The sequence below is a fragment of the Podarcis vaucheri genome (assembly GCF_965113315.1).
Source record: "Podarcis vaucheri genome assembly, chromosome: 1".
NCBI lineage: Eukaryota > Metazoa > Chordata > Lepidosauria > Squamata > Lacertidae > Podarcis > Podarcis vaucheri.
Window position 1 is genome coordinate 128264740 of NC_138759.1, and position 17652 is coordinate 128282391.

The 17652-nt window shown below is 44.6% G+C and overlaps 1 protein-coding gene and 1 long non-coding RNA gene across 3 annotated transcripts in view; one reads left to right on the top strand and one right to left on the bottom strand.

The window, feature by feature from the left end:
* The window catches only part of SPATS2L (spermatogenesis associated serine rich 2 like), an 80012-nt gene that overhangs the window by 45786 nt on the left and 16574 nt on the right, over nt 1–17652 (bottom strand). The window lies entirely within an intron of this gene.
* Nucleotides 560–15766, top strand: LOC309525620. Its single transcript, XR_014216461.1, has 4 exons — nt 560–611; nt 13596–13700; nt 14494–15141; nt 15184–15766. It is a non-coding gene; the product is annotated as an uncharacterized lncRNA (long non-coding RNA).

Below are 17652 nucleotides of genomic sequence, written 5' to 3' on the forward strand. Positions count from 1 at the left end.
CATATTAATATCATCATCCTACACTTAGGTAAAGGACCCCTGACCATTAGGTCCAGTCATGGCCGACTCGGGGGTTGCGGCGCTCATCTCGCTTTATTGGCCGAGGGAGCCGACGTACAGCTTCTGGGTCATGTGGCCAGGATGACTAAGCTGCTTCTAGCGAACCAGGGCAGCACACGGAAACACCGTTTACCTTCCCGCCTATTTATCTACTTGCACTTTGACATGCTTTCAAACTGCTAGGCTGGCAGGAGCTGGGACCGAGCAACGGGAGCTCACCCCATCGCGGGGATTCGAACCGCTGACCTTCTGATCGGCAAGTCCTAGGCACTTACCTGGCAGTAAATTTAATCTGAACACAATGGGATAGATTCTGCTATAAAGTTTCAATCCTAGGAACAATCATAAAATTGCCAACTTTTTGTCAGCCCTTGGTTTTAACCGAACTTGATTGTCAGACATTAGGGCAGGAGTGGGAAATCTCCGGCCCTCCAGATGATGTCAGAGTAAAATTCCCATCAATCCTAGCAATTGGCCATGTTGGAAGGAGCTGATTGGAACTGGATCCCCGCAATATCTGGAAGGCTACTGATCTCCTTTCTCTGCAGTTGGTGAGAATACTCTGAATAAAGTTCACCTGCTAATTTCTGTGGATTTGAGCAGCTGTTAAGGACAAAAAAGAGGCTAAATCATTGGTTTTCTTGGGGGGGGGACATTCCTAGCAGGAAAAAGTGGTTTGCAAATACTGAGGGAAGGGATCAGTACTTCAAAACCAAACATGGGTGTAGCTGGGGGGGGCAGAGAGGGATAGCTGCCCCCCTAAATCAATAAAAATACATAGCTAACTGAGGTTCTGCCCCCCCTAAAAAAAGGTCTGCAACCCCAAATCCTGGTTATTCCCATGTAACTAAGGCGCTTCTGTTGGGTGGGGGATAATTCCTCTGGCAGCCCTACCTGAAGTATCATAATAATTTATTATTTATACCCCGTCCACTTGGCTGGGTTTCCCCAGCCACTCTGAGCAACTCCCAACCGAATGTTTAAAACGCAATACAGCATTAAACATTAAAAACTTCTCTAAACAGGGCTGCCTTCTGATGTCTTCTAAAAGTCAGATAGTTGTTTATTTCCTTGACATCTGGTGGGAGGGCGTTCCACAGGGCGGGTGCCACCACCGAGAAGGCCTTCTGCCTGGTTCCCTGTAACCTCACTTCTTGCAGTGAGGGGACCGCCAGAAGGCCCCCGGAGCTGGACCTCAGTGTCCGGGCTGAACAATGGGAGTGGAGACGCTCCTTCATGTATACTGGGCCAAGGCCGTTTAGGGCCTTAAAGGTCAGCACCAATACTTTGCATTGTGCTCGGAAACGTACTGGGAGCCAATGCAGGTCTCTCAGGACCGGTTTCTAAGCATTTTAACAAAACAGAAAAGTAGTTTAGCATCTCTGTAAACATGTTTGCTATTACAGTGGTACCTCGGGTTACAGATGCTTCAGGTTACAGGCGCTTAGTACCTCAGGTTAAGAACTTTGCTTCAGGATGAGAACAGAAATCGTGCGGTGGCAGCGGGAGGCCCCATTAGCTAAAGTGGTACCTCAGGTTAAGAACAGTTTCAGGTTAAGAACGGACATCCGGAAAGAATTAAGTTAGTGGAGATAGAATAGTGGAGATAGAAGGACCTTTTAAGCTAAAGATTCTTCTTCTGAGAATGAGGAAGAGAGAGGAAGGTCTCTACCATTCCAGTGAATTCAAGCCCTGAATACTAAATGGACTGAACACAGGGTATGTATAGAAAGCCTGCTAGAGAAAGCTTTTCAAGTCTGAATGTCAGCTTTAATATTATGCCTCTTTCTTTAGCAGCATCTCATTCACATTTCTGATACTGAAATGTCATTGCATGATCAGTCTTGTAAAAAGAAAGAGAGAGAGAGAGGGGGAAGAACTGGAGGGGAGAGAGATTAAATAAAAGAAATAAAGGATCTCTTATTTAAAGAAGGTCTCACCTTCTGAAACTGGTTTCCAAGCGCATGTTTCTTGAGACAGTAAAACGCTTTTCTATTTATTCCTTACATAGCAAGGGACAGGAGGGCACCCTCTGTTCTCATTCAAACTACACACCCTTTCCTTGCAAAACTGAGCAAGTTAAATATAACAGCCGTACACTGGGGGGGGGGGGGGAGCAACAGAAAGCCTTTCCATTTTGCTGGAGCTTTTCTCCCATATGGAAAGTAGCTGTGACTTTCTCATGAAAGAAGAACAAAGAGACATTCAATGAACTAAGAAGTGCCAAATTCTATAACGGAAAACAACAACCCTGACACACTGTACTGGAATTTAGAGGCTCAAGAAAGGCATTTTTTAATTTTATTTTTAAGGGAGATGTATTTATGGCTGTCTTTTCTAAGATGGAAGTGTTCACAGTTCTACTTTTGCATGGCTTGTAGAACTCATTGCAAATTTTGATGAGATATGGAACTTTGAGAAATCTTGCATTAACCTCTAAGCTAAGGCTGCTTGTATTTCAAAAAGCAAATAAAGTTTTTCAGTTTTGTTTTTTTTAAAGGAAATTTGCCCCCCCCCCCAAATCAACACTTCCAATATGGGCTGCCAGGTTTTCCTGGACATTTCAGCCGATTATAGAAAAATTTCGACTGGACACAAATATGATCTGAGCATTTCCCCCCAAGACAGCACGAAGACACTCTTTTCTTACTTCCGTGTGAGCAGTGTTAGCATGCTGCAGCAAAACCAAAACAACTGTTGCTTCTGATGCAGTGGGGTGCTAATAAGACAGTGATGGCCAAACTTGGCCCTCCGGCTGTTTTGGGACTACAATTCCCATCATCCCTGACCACTGGTCCTGTTTGCTAGGAATGATAGGAGTTGTAGTCTCAAAACAGCTGGAGAGCCAAGTTTGGCCATAACTGTACTAAGAGGTGACCATAGAAACATAAGCAGAGCCTGAACGCTGGATCAGGTTAAAGTCCCATCTAGCGCAGCACTTTGCTCTTACAGTGACCAACCTATGCTGCCTTATGGGGAGCCTGTAAGCAGAACCCAAGCATGACATCACTCTCCTCACCTACGACTCCAGCAAATAGTATTTAGAGGCATATACAGCCTTTGAATGGGACGCGGGTAGCGCTGTGGGTTAAACCACAGAGCCTAGGACTTGCTGATCAGAAGGTTGGCGGTTCGAATCCCCATGACGGGGTGAGCTCCCGTTGCTCAGTCCCACCTAGCAGTTTGAAAGCACCTCAGAGTACAAGTAGATAAATAGGTACCACTCCGGAGGGAAGGTAAACGGTGTTTCCGTGCGCTGTTCTGGTTTCACCAGAAGCGGCTTAGTCATGTTGGCCACATGACCCGGAAGCTGTACGCCGGCTCCCTCAGCCAATAAAGCGAGATGAGCGCTGCAATCCCAGAGTCGCTCACAACTGGACCAAATGGTCAGGAGTCCCTTTACCTTTACCGCCTTAGACAGCGGATGTAGAGCAGTGGAGGTAAAAACATAGCCTCTGTGTCTAGAAGCGATTGGCATCCTTATCCTGCAATAATTTGTCTAATCCTCTTCTGAAGCCATCCAAGTTGGGTGGTTGTCACTGTCTCTTGTGGGAGCCAATTATATAATATGTGCTGTGTAAAAGAAGTACTTTCTTTTGTCTCTCCTGAATCTTCCAACGTTCAACTTCATTGAATGTATGGGGGGGTGAGGTTCTACCTAACAACTTTCACTACACCATGCATAATTATTCACCCACATCACATCTAAAGAGATGCAAATGTTGCAACCACTGAGCCTCTTGGGCTTGCTGATTGGAAGGTTGGTGGTTCGAATCCCCGCAACCAGGTGAGCTCCCATTGCTCTGTCCCATCTCCTGCCAACCTAGCAGTTCAGAAGCACGCCAAAAGTGCAAGTAGATAAATAGGTACTGCTCCAGCGGGAAGGTAAACGGCGTTTCTGTGCGCTGCTCTGGTTTCGCCAGAAGCTGCTTAGTCATGCTGGCCACATGACCCGGAAAAACTGTCTGCGGACAAACGCCGGCTCCCTCGGCCAGTAAAGCAAGATGAGCATCGCAACCCCAGAGTCGTTCGCGACTGGATTTAACTGTCAGGAGTCCCTTTACCTCCCCCCCCCCCAGATCCTTTTCAAGGCGAGGCAACTAGAACTGCAAGCACCATTCCAAATGTGGTTGTACCACAGATTCGTGCAATGGAATCATGATACCGGCAGTCTTATTTTCAATCCCTTTCTTAACCATCCCTAGCATGGAATTTACCCTTTTCACATCTGCCACATACTTTAGAATTCTTTATGCTTTTAGTTACTACAAGTCTCTTGGTTGTTGCTGTTGTTTTGGTCTTTTCCTGTTGTACAGTGGTACCTCGGGTTACATACGCTTCAGGTTACAGACTCCGCTAACTCAGAAATAGTGCTTCATGTTAAGAATTTTGCTTCAGGATAAGAACAGAAATCGTGCTCCGGCGGTGTGGCGGCAGCAGGAGGCCACATTAGCTAAAGTGGTGCTTCAGGTTAAGAACAGTTTCAGCTTAAGAAGAGACCTCCAGAACGAATTAAGTACCTAACCCGAGGTACCACTGTATATACATTTGAGCTCTGTAAAGAAATGTTACAATTGACTGTGGCCATTTCATAGCTGTTTGGCCCCTCAGCTCACCACTCCAGCCTTATGCAATATCCTTTGCACTGCAAAGGACAACTGCGCAAAAACTTCTAATTGTTTTTCCACAATACAAACCATTGCATTTATTTTTGCAATAATGTGTTTAATTTGAGAACCACCTTGAAAAATACTTTTATTAGGAGGAGAGCTTTTCTTAAACCGACCAGTGAAATAGTCTTTTCATTTGTGACAGGATATTTCACTCTGCATATGTACCGTAATATCCTTGCTTGTTCAAATAGAAAATCACCAAATACCCAGCCAAATCCTAGGAACAAAGAACTAAGCTTTGTACTACTTTACATAGCCACGTTTAAAAGACTTTTCAGCTCAGATCACAGGTAATTGTCATTTACGATTTCTGGATTTTCACTTTTCAAATTGCTAAATGAGAGGCTTTGCCCACAATGCAGCCTGCTTTTAATCATGTACGTGTAAATGGATTTGGAAATTTGCCACGCAATAGCTTTGCTTAAGCCTGTCAAACAGCATTTGCAAGGAAAAACATCACTGCAAAGCACCATGGGCGATCTCCTTTTATGGCATAATCAACATTTGTCAGGCTTATTTAACCGTTGAAGGAAACGAATGTGTTGGCAAACATGCCAGACAAGCAAAAGCTGAATGCGACTTAAGACAATTAGGACCATGAGCTTGGGCATATGTTCCATGGATCTTAACGTGCTAATGTTAGAAAGAAAATTATAAAATATGCAGTTCAATTCTAAAAACGTATAGAATGTTCAACAGGGCTTACTCTCGAGTAAATCTATATGGGATTGCAGCCTTAATTGCAAATAGGGTGTCACAAGATAAAGACGTACACGATAGAAATGAATTTCACATTCTGAGTTGTAGTTCCAAGGTTCTGGACTAAACATGCTGAAAATCATGCTTTTTGCTGATGGCGGGTGTAGCAAAACAGCTCATCCATAGATATGAACACTCTCTCTCTCTCTCTCTCTCTCTCTCTCTCATTAGCAATTGGGTTCACAGTGAGTGTCTTAAACTTGAAGTGGCTCTCTGACTCCAAATCTGACCCTAAAACCTCAACACCACCACTGATTGGGGTGGGAGACTTACTCCTTGCCAGATGGCCAATCATTTGCAGTTATCCAGTGAAATGTTTTCCATCAGATGCCCTTCCATGGACACAAACATCTCTTCCCCCCACGGGAAAACCCTGCCCATGAGATTTGTACTCTCCTGATTAAATACAGTTTATTGATGAGTGGCATTCATAGATTTGCACAGCTGAAAGACAAATGAGTTCACTGATCAACACCACATGGCCAACTGTATTATATTCTTGTAATTTTGAGTACAGCGGACAGCAAGGAGACAATAGGGCAGGACTGAAGAGGCGGTTCAGCACCTCTTAGCAGGAAAGGGAGCATTTAGCTGTTCTAATTAAATGGCTAAGGTGATTTGTGTGTAGGAACAGGAATAGAACTCCATCACAATCTGGATATAATCGCAGAAGCAGAAAACATTATTAGCAATTCAAATGCACCATATGCACTTAAAAAATATGTCGCTTTACAAAACCACGTGTATCAAAAGGGTTATTTTAAGAGTGCTTATGTTGCACAGAGGGCAGCGCTTCAAGATTACAGCAACTGCATTTTAAATTATTACGGTATGGTCCTGATCGTGGTGTTGCACTTTGCATTAGGGCTCCAGTTTTGATCTTTTGTGACCCACCCTTAACACGGAAAGAAAGGGCATTCCTTTCAACCTGCTTAGTCAAGAGAATTTAAAATGGACTTAAAAAAAACCAAAAAGCCTTCAAGATCCAGCATTGTCCCAGCAGATGGAAAGGAACTCATTCTTCCTCTCCACCCACTGCGACGCCTCCTCATCTGCTCTGAAGGCTCCCCCATCCTCCAGAGCAGATTTTGGGGGCACACAAGGGACTGCAGGGGGGAACAGAGGATGTCCTTTTGTATAAGCAAGCTGTCAGAGTTGGCATGTCGGCACCATGTTTTTAAAGCAACCAAAATACTTGGGGCGCTAAGTACCACCGGAAGAACGAAATACTTGATTTCACTTTTGGAAAATGATTTTTTGTGTGTGCGTAAACTAAAGTGCAGAGGGACGCAAGTGGCTCTGTGGGTTAAACCACAGAGCCTAGGACTTGCCGATCAGAAGGTCAGGGGTTCGAATCCCCATGACGGGGTGAGCTCCCGTTGCTCGGTCCCTGCTCCTGCCCACCTAGCAGTTCAAAAGCACTTCAAAGTGCAAGTAGATAAATAGGTACTGCTCCTGCGGGAAGGTAAACAGCGTTTCCATGCGCAGCTCTGGTTTGCCAGAAGCAGCTTAGTCATGCTGGCCACATGACCCGGAAGCTGTCTGCGGACAAACGCTGGCTCCCTCGGCCAATAAAGCGAGATGAGTGCCGCAACCCCAGAGTCGGTCACGACTGGACCCTTAATGGTCAGGGGTCCCTTTACCTTTTTAAAACTAAAGTGCATTTTAAAAAATAAAATGAAATGTAATCCCAGTGAACTTTCTTAGAGCTCCTAGTCTCTTGAACACTAAAAGTACTTTGGCCTAGACAGATCTTTTCAAGTATCATCATTTCTCATTTCATTAGTTCATGTTGTTAGAGCGTTGGAGGCTGCCTCCAAATGAAAACTGCGAGGCAAGATTTCTTACATAGGTTTCATATTACCAGCTTTCCTTCCAGCAAATATCACAGTTGAATTTTGAATGCTCTCAGAGAATGCTGTATGCAAATCTGGAAATCAATATTGTCAAGTCTGAAAATGTTCCTTTGGGAAGCGTGAGACATTATGCTAAGTGGCCCATCAAAAAGTTGTCATTTAGGGGTCAGTGGTAATGGATCAAACTCATAGGGTAATGTCTAATGATAATCATACTCATTTCAGTCGTTCCACTGAAATCAATGGACTTAAGTTCATTGGTTTTCCTGGATCTACTCCAAGTACGAATTACTGGGAATCTTCCACAGAGAATGTGTGATAGAATGCATTCCAAGAGGGTTTAGCTTGTTTTTCTAAAGCAGGGCAGAAAGGCTATTTTACTCTCAAGATCTGTCTGGTAAACGCTGTGGTCAGTGTTCGAAACTACCATTGTTCTAGGCACGTCTTGTGACAGTGGATTTCATTGGCATGAGCAGTTTCTGACCTCTGGGAGCCGTACTGCGCCTAAGATTTCAGTTTAAAATTGCAGAGTGGAAGGATAGATAGATAGATAATACTTTATTCGGCTATAAGCCCACAAGGTAAAAACCCATCAATAAATAAAATAGCATTTTACATTCTAAAATATCAACTAAAATATTTCAACGCATACTCTCCTTGACCTTACATACAATCTCTAGATGTACCATATTGTGGCCTTGATTATAAAGATGGTGGATAGAGTTTACTAGATTTTAATAGTCATGCAGCATTCCATGAAGTCTTTTATATGAAAGAACTGAATTCAGGAATCTGGCAACCTGTAATGTTCTATAAGAATCAATGTCCTGGAGTAGATAGGCTAGATGTGATTCAGGTGGTTTTGCAAGAGTTTCCAAAATGATTGAACTCAGAATCCTTGATCGGGGAACAATATATAAAGGACAATTAAACAAGATATGATGAAGGGATTCTATTGATTTGTTGTCACATGCGCATAAAACAGAGGTTTTACCATTAGAAAATCTATTGTTCAGCACATTTGAGGGGAACACATTAAATCTGGCTCTAACAAAAGCAAATCTATGCGACGTAACCGATAAGGTAGACAAATATTGAGGTATCTGGGGCATAAATGTAATGCCCTGGTTTATCAGGGAACATGTACCTCCACCTGTAGTAAGATTTTGTTGCAAATCAACCTCCTCCAAGCTTTGTTTGATGACCTTTTTTGCTGTAATTACCGTATTTTTCGCCCCATAGGACGCACTTTCCCCCCTCCAAAAATGAAGGGGAAATGTGGGTGCGTCCTATGGAGCGAATGCACGCTTTCGCTGAAGCCTGGAGAGCGAGAGGGGTCGGTGCGCACTGACCCCTCTCGCTCTCCAGACTTCAGGAGAGCCCCACAAGCTCGGGGGACAGCGGGAGAGGCGCAGCGCGCCCTTCCCGCTGTCCCCCGACTTGGTTAGAAGGCTGGCGGGGGGGGGAGCCTGCTCCTCCCCGTCGCCAGCCCCGCAAACTCGGGGGACAGCGGGAGAGGCGCAGCGCGCCATCCTGCTGTCTCCCGACATGGTTTGGAGGCTGGCGGAGGGCTTCCTCCTCCCCCAGCCCCGCAAGCTCCCAGAGCGATGCCAAAGCTGCGCGCAGCTTCGGCATGGCTCTGGGTCCCGTTCTGGGGGAGGGGGAAGCTCGGGCTTCCCCCGCCCCAGCCCCGCGCCTGGTGGGGGGGAATATTTTTTTTTTTTGGCCTTTATTTCCCCCCCCCAAAAAAAATCTAGGTGCGTCCTATGGACCGGTGCGTCCAATAGTGCGAAAAATACGGTAGATCTAAATTTAGTATATCGGAAGGAGAGATTCCATATGCCAACAGTTTGGAATGGATTTTTGTTGCCCATGGGCTGGTAAATTCATCTCTCCAAAGACACTGAATAAGATGGTAATTGGGCAATTTATGCCAAAGGGACAGCCAGTAATTAAAAGCATGTCTGCACATCAGGATCTCTAAGGAGGGGGTCTTAAGCTCTAAGCGAATAGCAGAATTGCTTACACAGGAGGGTAGCTTCAAAGTGGAAGGAAGGGAGGACCTTTTTCTGCCTCCCCACTTCCAGCTACTCTCTGAAGACTGGAGAAGAGACCCTCTTAAAGAATATTAGGGGGTGGGCAGGGAAAGGACTAGACCATGTGAAAAATGAACATAATATTTCAACTGCAGTTCATTCATTTTCAGCTTTGTATTCTTGTTATTAAAAATGTGTGCCTAGACATTCCGTTGTTGCAGACATAGCCTAGGTTTAAGGCACCATTTAGCTCCATATCTCAGTTTCTATCACTGGCTGGGGTGTGGAACTATGAGAGAATGGGTCAGTTTACACCTGATTAAAACTTGTTAATTTGTTTTCTTTTTTTGTTTGTTTTTTGTTTAGAACATAGTTATCTCTGTTAGCTGAAGAAGTGTGCATGCACACGGAAGCTCATACCAATAACAAACTTAGTTGGTCTCTAAGGTGCTACTGGAAGGAATTTTTTTATTTTGTTTTGACTACGGCAGACCAACATGGCTACCTACCTATAACTATCTCTGTTAGCTGTAGCTCACAGCATAACTTGCAGGGATGGACCTTCTAAATCAGATTACTCAAGCCCTCTTAAACGAAATAGCTAAACACACAACATATTAATCAAACAGACTCCCTAAAGGAAGTGCCTGAGAAAAGCTCATTATTGTCATTTGGTTGACTGAAAACCATTAAGACATTCTTGTGGATAAATAGTTGAGGAAATAGGCCAGAATGTGACCTAATTTTACCTCAGCAGTTAAATAAAAGACGAAGCAAAAGCTTATTAATATTGCTGTGCAAAAGGATAGGAAAAAGAAATATTGTCTCAAGTGTCCCCACCCCCTTTTTTAAATGTGGACTATCCATTTGGATTGGAATTTTTATACGTATACGAATAATGTATACATGCACAAGTTAAAGTAAGCCTTCATCAAGGTATGTTTTCCTCAGTAGACGCTATTAGGGAATAAAAATAATCAGCTGGTGTGGAATGAACAGAGTAGGAGATCCAAACAATTTGTTAAGAAGTTGCAAGTATTATATTTAATACTTGCATGAAGGAGGGAAGTAGGGAAGGAGAGAGAGAGGAAGGAAGGAAGGAAGGAAGGAAGGAAGGAAGGAAGGAAGGAAAACACTGCATTTTAACTTCCTGTGGTTGCATCATAAACCCTCAGTTCCCAGTAGTGCAGTAGCTAAGTTAGAAAATATTTCACAACCTCTCGGCCAGCTGCATTCTGAAAAAAGAAATAAACACCAACACCAGGATAAATGTGACTTGAGGTTTGTTTTTTCCTAGACTTGTCCTGTTGATGTCTCTAAATCCATTGTCTTTGAGAGATACAGGAAGAAGAAAAAAGGTGTATACAGTGGTACCTCGGGTTACATATGCATCAGGTTACATACGCTTCAGGATACAGACTCCGCTAACCCAGAAATAGTACCTCGGGTTAAGAACTTTGCTTCAGGATGAGAACAGAAATCGTGCTCCGGCGGCGCGGCAGCAGCAGGAGGCCCCATTAGCTAAAGTGGTGCTTCAGGTTAAGAACAGTTTCAGGTTAAGAACGGACCTCCAGAATGAATTAAGTACTTAACCCGAGGTACCACTGTATTGGGATGATCCCACCCTATTTCAGTTTGCTGGTGCTCAATTATAGGTCCATTCTGTCTCATTTTGTGCAGATGTCTGCTTTTAAATAGTATACATTTTGTCAGGGCTTTTTTTTTTATTAGGGGGAACTCACCAGAATTTTGGAATTGTCTAGTGCTACCCTTTGCAAATTAATCTGAATGTAAATCTGGATGGATTTGTACCCAATTATGTTTTTATTTGCATTTTTAATACAGAAACAAAAATCCCCCACCCCCTTCTCTCCACCCACCAATTATTTTTTTAAAGGATTTGTTCCTAATTATGTTGTAAAGTCTCTAGCTTTTCTACAAATTGTGGACCTGATAATGGGGGTACAGTCTTTTAAAAAGTTGCATATGTAAAACCCTCTCTCTTTCCAAGCTTTACATTGGAAAGAGATTGGAAATTAACCTCTGAGTAATTTTTTCACTACAATAAAACAGGGTGCAAGAGAAAGGGAAGGAGCAAGAATATGGGCACGGGTGTTAATTTATCCATCTTCTCCACACAGTCATTGTACTTTTCATAAATGGTTCTCATGTCTAAATTTTTTTTAAAAAAAATAAAGAGCAGTCTTGTGAAGTCCCCTTCCCCCGTCCAATATTAGAAGCCTGTTTCATCTGCACCAATGGCCTATTTAGTTTAAGTTGAATTATTGCTGAAACAGCTAGCAAGGGCAGCATGGCATAATGTTTAGTGTGACTTTCCAGGTTCCCCCACATATATGTTTTCTATAAAGCACTTTAGTGATGTATGGAAGTGAGAGCTGGACCATAAAGAAGGATGATCGCCAAAGAATTGATGCTTTTGAATTCTGGTGCTGGAGGAGACTCTTGAGAGTCCCATGGACTGCAAGAAGATCAAACTTCTCCATTCTGAAGGAAATCAGCCCTGAGTGCTCACTGGAAGGACAGATCCTGAAGCTGAGGCTCCAATACTTTGGCCACCTCATGAGAAGACTCGACTCCCTGGAAAAGACCCTGATGTTGGGAAAGATGGAGGGCACAAGGAGAAGGGGACGACAGAGGATGAGATGGTTGGACAGTGTTATCGAATCTACCAGCATGAGTTTGACCAAACTGCGGGAGGCAGTGGAAGACAGGAGTGCCTGGCATGCTCTGGTCCATGGGGTCATGAAGAGTCAGACATGACTAAACGGCTAAACAACAACATAAAGCACTTTGTAACAGAGTCTCACCCCCCCCACCCACAATGGATAAATTTAAGAGGTAAATTTTGCAATTAAAAACAACACAAGATTTTCTTTTTTTAGGGTTATTGGAAAAAATATAGGGAGGAATTCATTGTCATCTGATCGTATTTTGGAGTCTTAACCCCCCCCCCACCAGAGCTAAACTTGTCCATCTGCCATTTTCATAAAGCACGTGAGAGTTAGTAATTTCCCAAAGGCCAGCAAATGGAAGAGCCAGGAGCCTTTCCGTTGATTCTTGGGAGCTTTCTCAGAGTTCGGCGATCCAGTTGTGTTCACTCCTGCAGGCTTTTGCGGACATCTGGTCTTGTTCTTTTTTCTGTACATATTGTCACTGATAAGTGCCTCTCAATTCCTAGTTGATTTCGCTGTCATCTGAATCAACAGCAGCTATGTTGTCACCCATATTAATGCAGAGGGAATCCATAAAGCCTTTGCCACTTTGTGAGTTGTAGCAGCATGGGAAGATACCCTTATTGGACACAATTATCTTCTCGAAGGAATATCTCCCCAACTGTGGCAAACTCCTTAATCTTGAAGGAAGGAGTTATACACTGTAAAAATACACGTGTGATGCAAAGCGCTCAAGTCAGGGAAGCCAAATACTTTTTGACTTTCATAGCCTATGTTATTCTTTTCCATGGCAAGGTTAAATATATTTGTATGAATAAGGTAGTGAGGAAATCACACAATAATATCTCTTGGTTTTCCCCTGTCAGTGTTGGTGTTGGATAGGGAGAGTTCTGTGAATTTTGTCAATGTCTCATTCCAGGAGTTCCAGTTGGTCAGGTAGCTCAGATAAACCTTTTACATATGACTTCTATCTTCCACGTCAACTAAGAGGAGTTTAATCTGTCGTTATGTTTAAGGAATAGAAGTGATAGATGGGTAACTATGCACACCTAAATTCCAAAGCTGAAAAAAGCAACCCTTTTATTATCATCTTTTATGACCACTCTTCTGATAAGTCACTCTTAATTTTTTTCCCAGCATTCTGGTAAGAATTTATACAGTGGTACCTCGCAAGATGAATGCCTCGCAAGATGAATGCCTCGCAAGATGAAAAACGCGCAAGAGAAAGAGTTTTCCGTTTTTTGAGTCGTTCTGCAAGACGAATTTCCCTATGGGCTTGCTTCGCAAGACGAAACGTCTTGCGAGTTCTTGCGAGTTTGTTTCCTTTTTCTTAAAGTCCCTAAGCCGCTAAGCCGTTAATAGCCGCTAAGCCGTTAATAGCCGCTAAGCCGCTAATAGCCGCGCTTCGCAAGACGAAAAAACCGCAAGACGAAGAGACTCGCGGAACGGATTAATTTCGTCTTGCGAGGCACCACTGCAATTCTCCTTAACGTCACTGTGTTTTGGATGTCACTGCAGACCCACCAGCTTTCTCACTGAAGACTGCAGAGTGCTGCAAGCCAAAATAGATCTTGAGAGACATTTCTTCGAATCCATGGACTTCCTGGGATAAGCCCTTTTCAGGTGCAGTATTATAAATATTTATTTTATGTGTTTTGGTGCAGTTAACTGCTATTTATCCAGGTGAGGGAGGAAAACTTAAATCACCTAGCCATCTTCATAGGGGCAGAGGAAGGGGGTGCGGTGGGGGAGGGCCGCCCCGGATGTCACCACTGATTGGGGTGACAAAATGCGGGGCCTGCAGTGTGCCCGAGCCACGCATCTCTCCTGGGAGTGACATGGTGGCTTGGCCGCCCACGGGCTCCGCACTGTCCCAAACAGTCCGCCTTCTGCCTCCAACTCAGCTGCCCTATAGCAGACCCCACTGAGTGTCGTGCCCCAGCTGGCCCCACCCTGCGGGCAGCTGGCCCCACCCCTGGGCACAGGGCACACACAGCACCCCAGGCGCCCAATTGGCTTGCTCCGCCGCTGCATCTTCATCAATGAAGTCACTGCTCCTTGCGCATTATGTTTTTTTCCTCATCCCACACGCCTTCACAGTAAACACCATCAATCCATGACATAAGGATGTAAAGCTATAAATCACAACACAGATAATTTGATGTCACAAATTGGTTTATTTTCTCCTGTCTAGCAATTTTTTTAAAAAAAAACAGCAAGCATTTTTAAAGCAGTTAAAGAGAAATAAGGCTGGTACAAATAAGATTTATCTGATATAAAAAGCCTCTTCCAGAACAATAGCGTATATGTCATGTTCGATCAAATGGAATATAATTCCTTGAAAATAATAATAAATGGTTTCATATGGAACTTTCCTCTGTAATAAAATTACTCCCTTGACTGTTTTGTTCACTAGCTAAATGTTCCATGGCAGATCGTCAAAGAAAACACTGTTAAGAAATAATGACTTAAGGGAGGGAAGAAGAAAGGAGTAAAGGTACTCACACTTCAAATGGTTTTTGGTAAATAGTAAACATTATAAAAGCAATTCTCCTGCCCATTCCGGAGTTACAGTGATGCCAACAGGATGTACAAATAACTGATAACAGAACTGCATGCTCTGCTAGGTTGGAGGCAAGGTATCATATGCACTCATGTGTAACAATAAGCTAGAACCTTAGCTTGATAAACTGTACTGTACATGAAAGTAGCCTTTAATCCTCCTTTCACACAGTTGGGTAAATGCAAACTTGCAAAGACACAGGCTAGCATTACTGAACCCAGGGTTGTGGTTTGCTCCCCCCTAACAAGCCAGGGTTCGTATGTCAAGACCAAACTCTGGTTGTCTCAGAGAAACAAACCATGATCCTGGGTTCAGCTATCTCTCCTCCTGGTTTGTTTACCTGCTCACACAGATGAAGAAGCTAAGTAGGAACAACCCCAAATTTCTTGGCTTATTGTTATGTGCGAACACAGAAAATTGGATATGGTACAATGTAAGTTATTGTTGCTTTCGCAGAGTACCCATATTTCTTTGGTGTCATTATCCTCTCTGGTTAAACAGGTTTTGTAAATTTTTGAAGCACCACAAAACTCTGTTAGCTAGTAGATAGTAGAACAAGTGCATACAGTCCAAACAACAATGCCTCTTTCATACCACCCTCAATACTGAAAAAAAACTATTCTCTTTCTCTCGCCCTAGGTACTTTCCCAAGCTTAACAATAAAAGACCAGGCTCAGTAACAGCTTCACAGTTCAAATCTTTTCATGAGCTGGTAGGTAATATATTTCAGCTGGATTACATGCTCTGTGCTCAGATGGCACATATATAATTGCTTGCAAGTTGACAATGTCTGCCTGCCTGGAATTAAATATGCTTATCGAAAAGAAAAGAAAAGAAAAGAAAAGAAAAGAAAAAGTTTAGGATATGTCTAGTGAGATTCAAGGTCTTTCTCCCAGGTGCAACAAATCCTAGATCCCTTGCACTCCAGCCACAGCAAACCTTTCCGGACTTTCCTACACAATCAGGATATTTATTTTTTGTACACCAAGAGTCTATTTATTTATGATATTTTACACATAGTCCACATGCCTCCCTTCAAGGCACAGTTCATTGTATACCTGGGAAAATGCAATACCTCCCACAAGATATTAAATGCCTTTATGTGTGAAACATGGCGCTGTGGTTGGTACATGGAAATATTACGTCTAATACTGTCAGGGAACTGACATCAGAGGAAAGGGAGTTGGTAGGGCTCCCAGAGACTGGGAGAGAGTCAGCAGCTAAAGCAGGGACAAGGAGGGGGAGCGAGGGGTCTCTGGAGGAGGATCTCAGTAATGCTGAGAGAGACGCAGCAGCCCAGGCAGGAAACAGCAGGGGAGAGAAAGGGGTGAGAGACACGTCCAGCGAAAATAGCGGGGAGGTGTCAGAAGCAACTGCAGGGAGACCCATGCTTCGCCGGAAGCTGCCACGTCGTGAGTCCAGGAGACGCGTTTCCGTTAAGGAACTTCTTTGCTGGAAGCGCTTCCGCAGGCAGCCACTGTCAGACTCTACTAGTGACTAGAGCAGACATGTCTGAGGAGCTCTGTCACACACAGAGGTTTGTGGGGCCGCACAAACTCTGAAGGGGCACAATTTTAAGCACAAGCAGCTAATCATCCCCTGACAGCAGTCTGACAGTCTTTGTACGCTGCCTGTGCAGGAGAAGGCATCATGAGCGACCCAGCCGGAACCGGAGAGGCAGGGGTTGGAGCTGGTCCAAGCTTGGAAGAAAGGTATCAAGCTCTGGAGGTCCAACTTGCGCTGCAGACGGCGAGGCTCGAGGAGAGAAGGGCTCAGGATGCTGACAAAAAGGGGAGAACCACTCAGTTCCCCAGAAAGGTACCAGGATTGGTGCAGAAGTTTGGGGGGGACCCCAAGGATTACCATGCCTTTAGGACCGAGATGCAATATGCCCTGAATGTGCAGTTTGATGAGTTCCCTAATGAGGAATCGCGAGTTGCTTTCGTAATTGGGCATCTTGAGAAGGGGGCGCGGGACTGGGTTCGACCCCTGATGGCAACGCACAACGATATCCTAAAGGACACTATGAAGTTCTTTCGTGCAATGGATATCATGTTTTCCAGCGATATTGAGGAAGGGGTGGTGCGCAGACAGCTAATGGCTTGCAAGCAGGGAAGCAGATCTGTCTGTGAGTACTGGACTGAATTTACCATGCTGATTCACAGATTGGGGTGGGATTTATCGGCAGCACCCATTCAGATGCTATTTGAAGAAGGTCTTTCTTCGGCTGTGAAAGACGAGCTGTCCAGGAGCCCCAGGGCGGTGTCTATGGATCAGCTGACCAAATCTGCGCTGACCATTGGAGCGCGCCAGGAGGCAAGAGCCTTGGAGAGGCGGGAAGGTAGAGGGGAACGTTGGAAGGAGTTACGCATTCCAGACATTCCTGAGCCAGCTTTCCCGCCGGCAGAGCCGATGGAAATCGGAACAGCCCGCGCGCGCGCAGTTTCAAAGCCCAGTGAGGGGGCGAAGAAGGAGGGAAAGGGAGCCCGGAAATGCTATCTCTGCCAACAGCCAGGCCACTTTGCCAGAGTCTGCCCCCAGAGGAAGGAATGGCAAGGGATGGTGGGAGCAGTTGAGGGGGGAGAGCAGGGAGAAACGGAGCAGGTAAAAGCCAACGCCTGGTTGCCACCGTCAGGGCACTGCAGCCAGGCCAAAGAGCAGTAAAAGTGCCCATGCCAGAAGCTCCTCGACCTGCTCTAGTAATTGAAGTGTCGCTAGAGCTGCAAAATGGACACCCCCTAAAAATAAAGGCGCTGTTGGACTCAGGCAGCTCCTGCAATTTTATGAGCAAGGAGTTTGCTGCTGAACATCAGATACAGACTATCCCTTTAAGCAACCCCCTGCAGGTGACCACGATCGATGGCAGGGAACTGTTGGGAGGAGGAGTCAGCTTGCAGACCGTCCCAATGATAATGAGGGTGGCAAGGCACACAGAACTGATAGCGTTTAATGTGGCCACCTTGGGAGGCGCTCCCATTATTTTGGGAATGAGCTGGCTAGCCCTACATGATC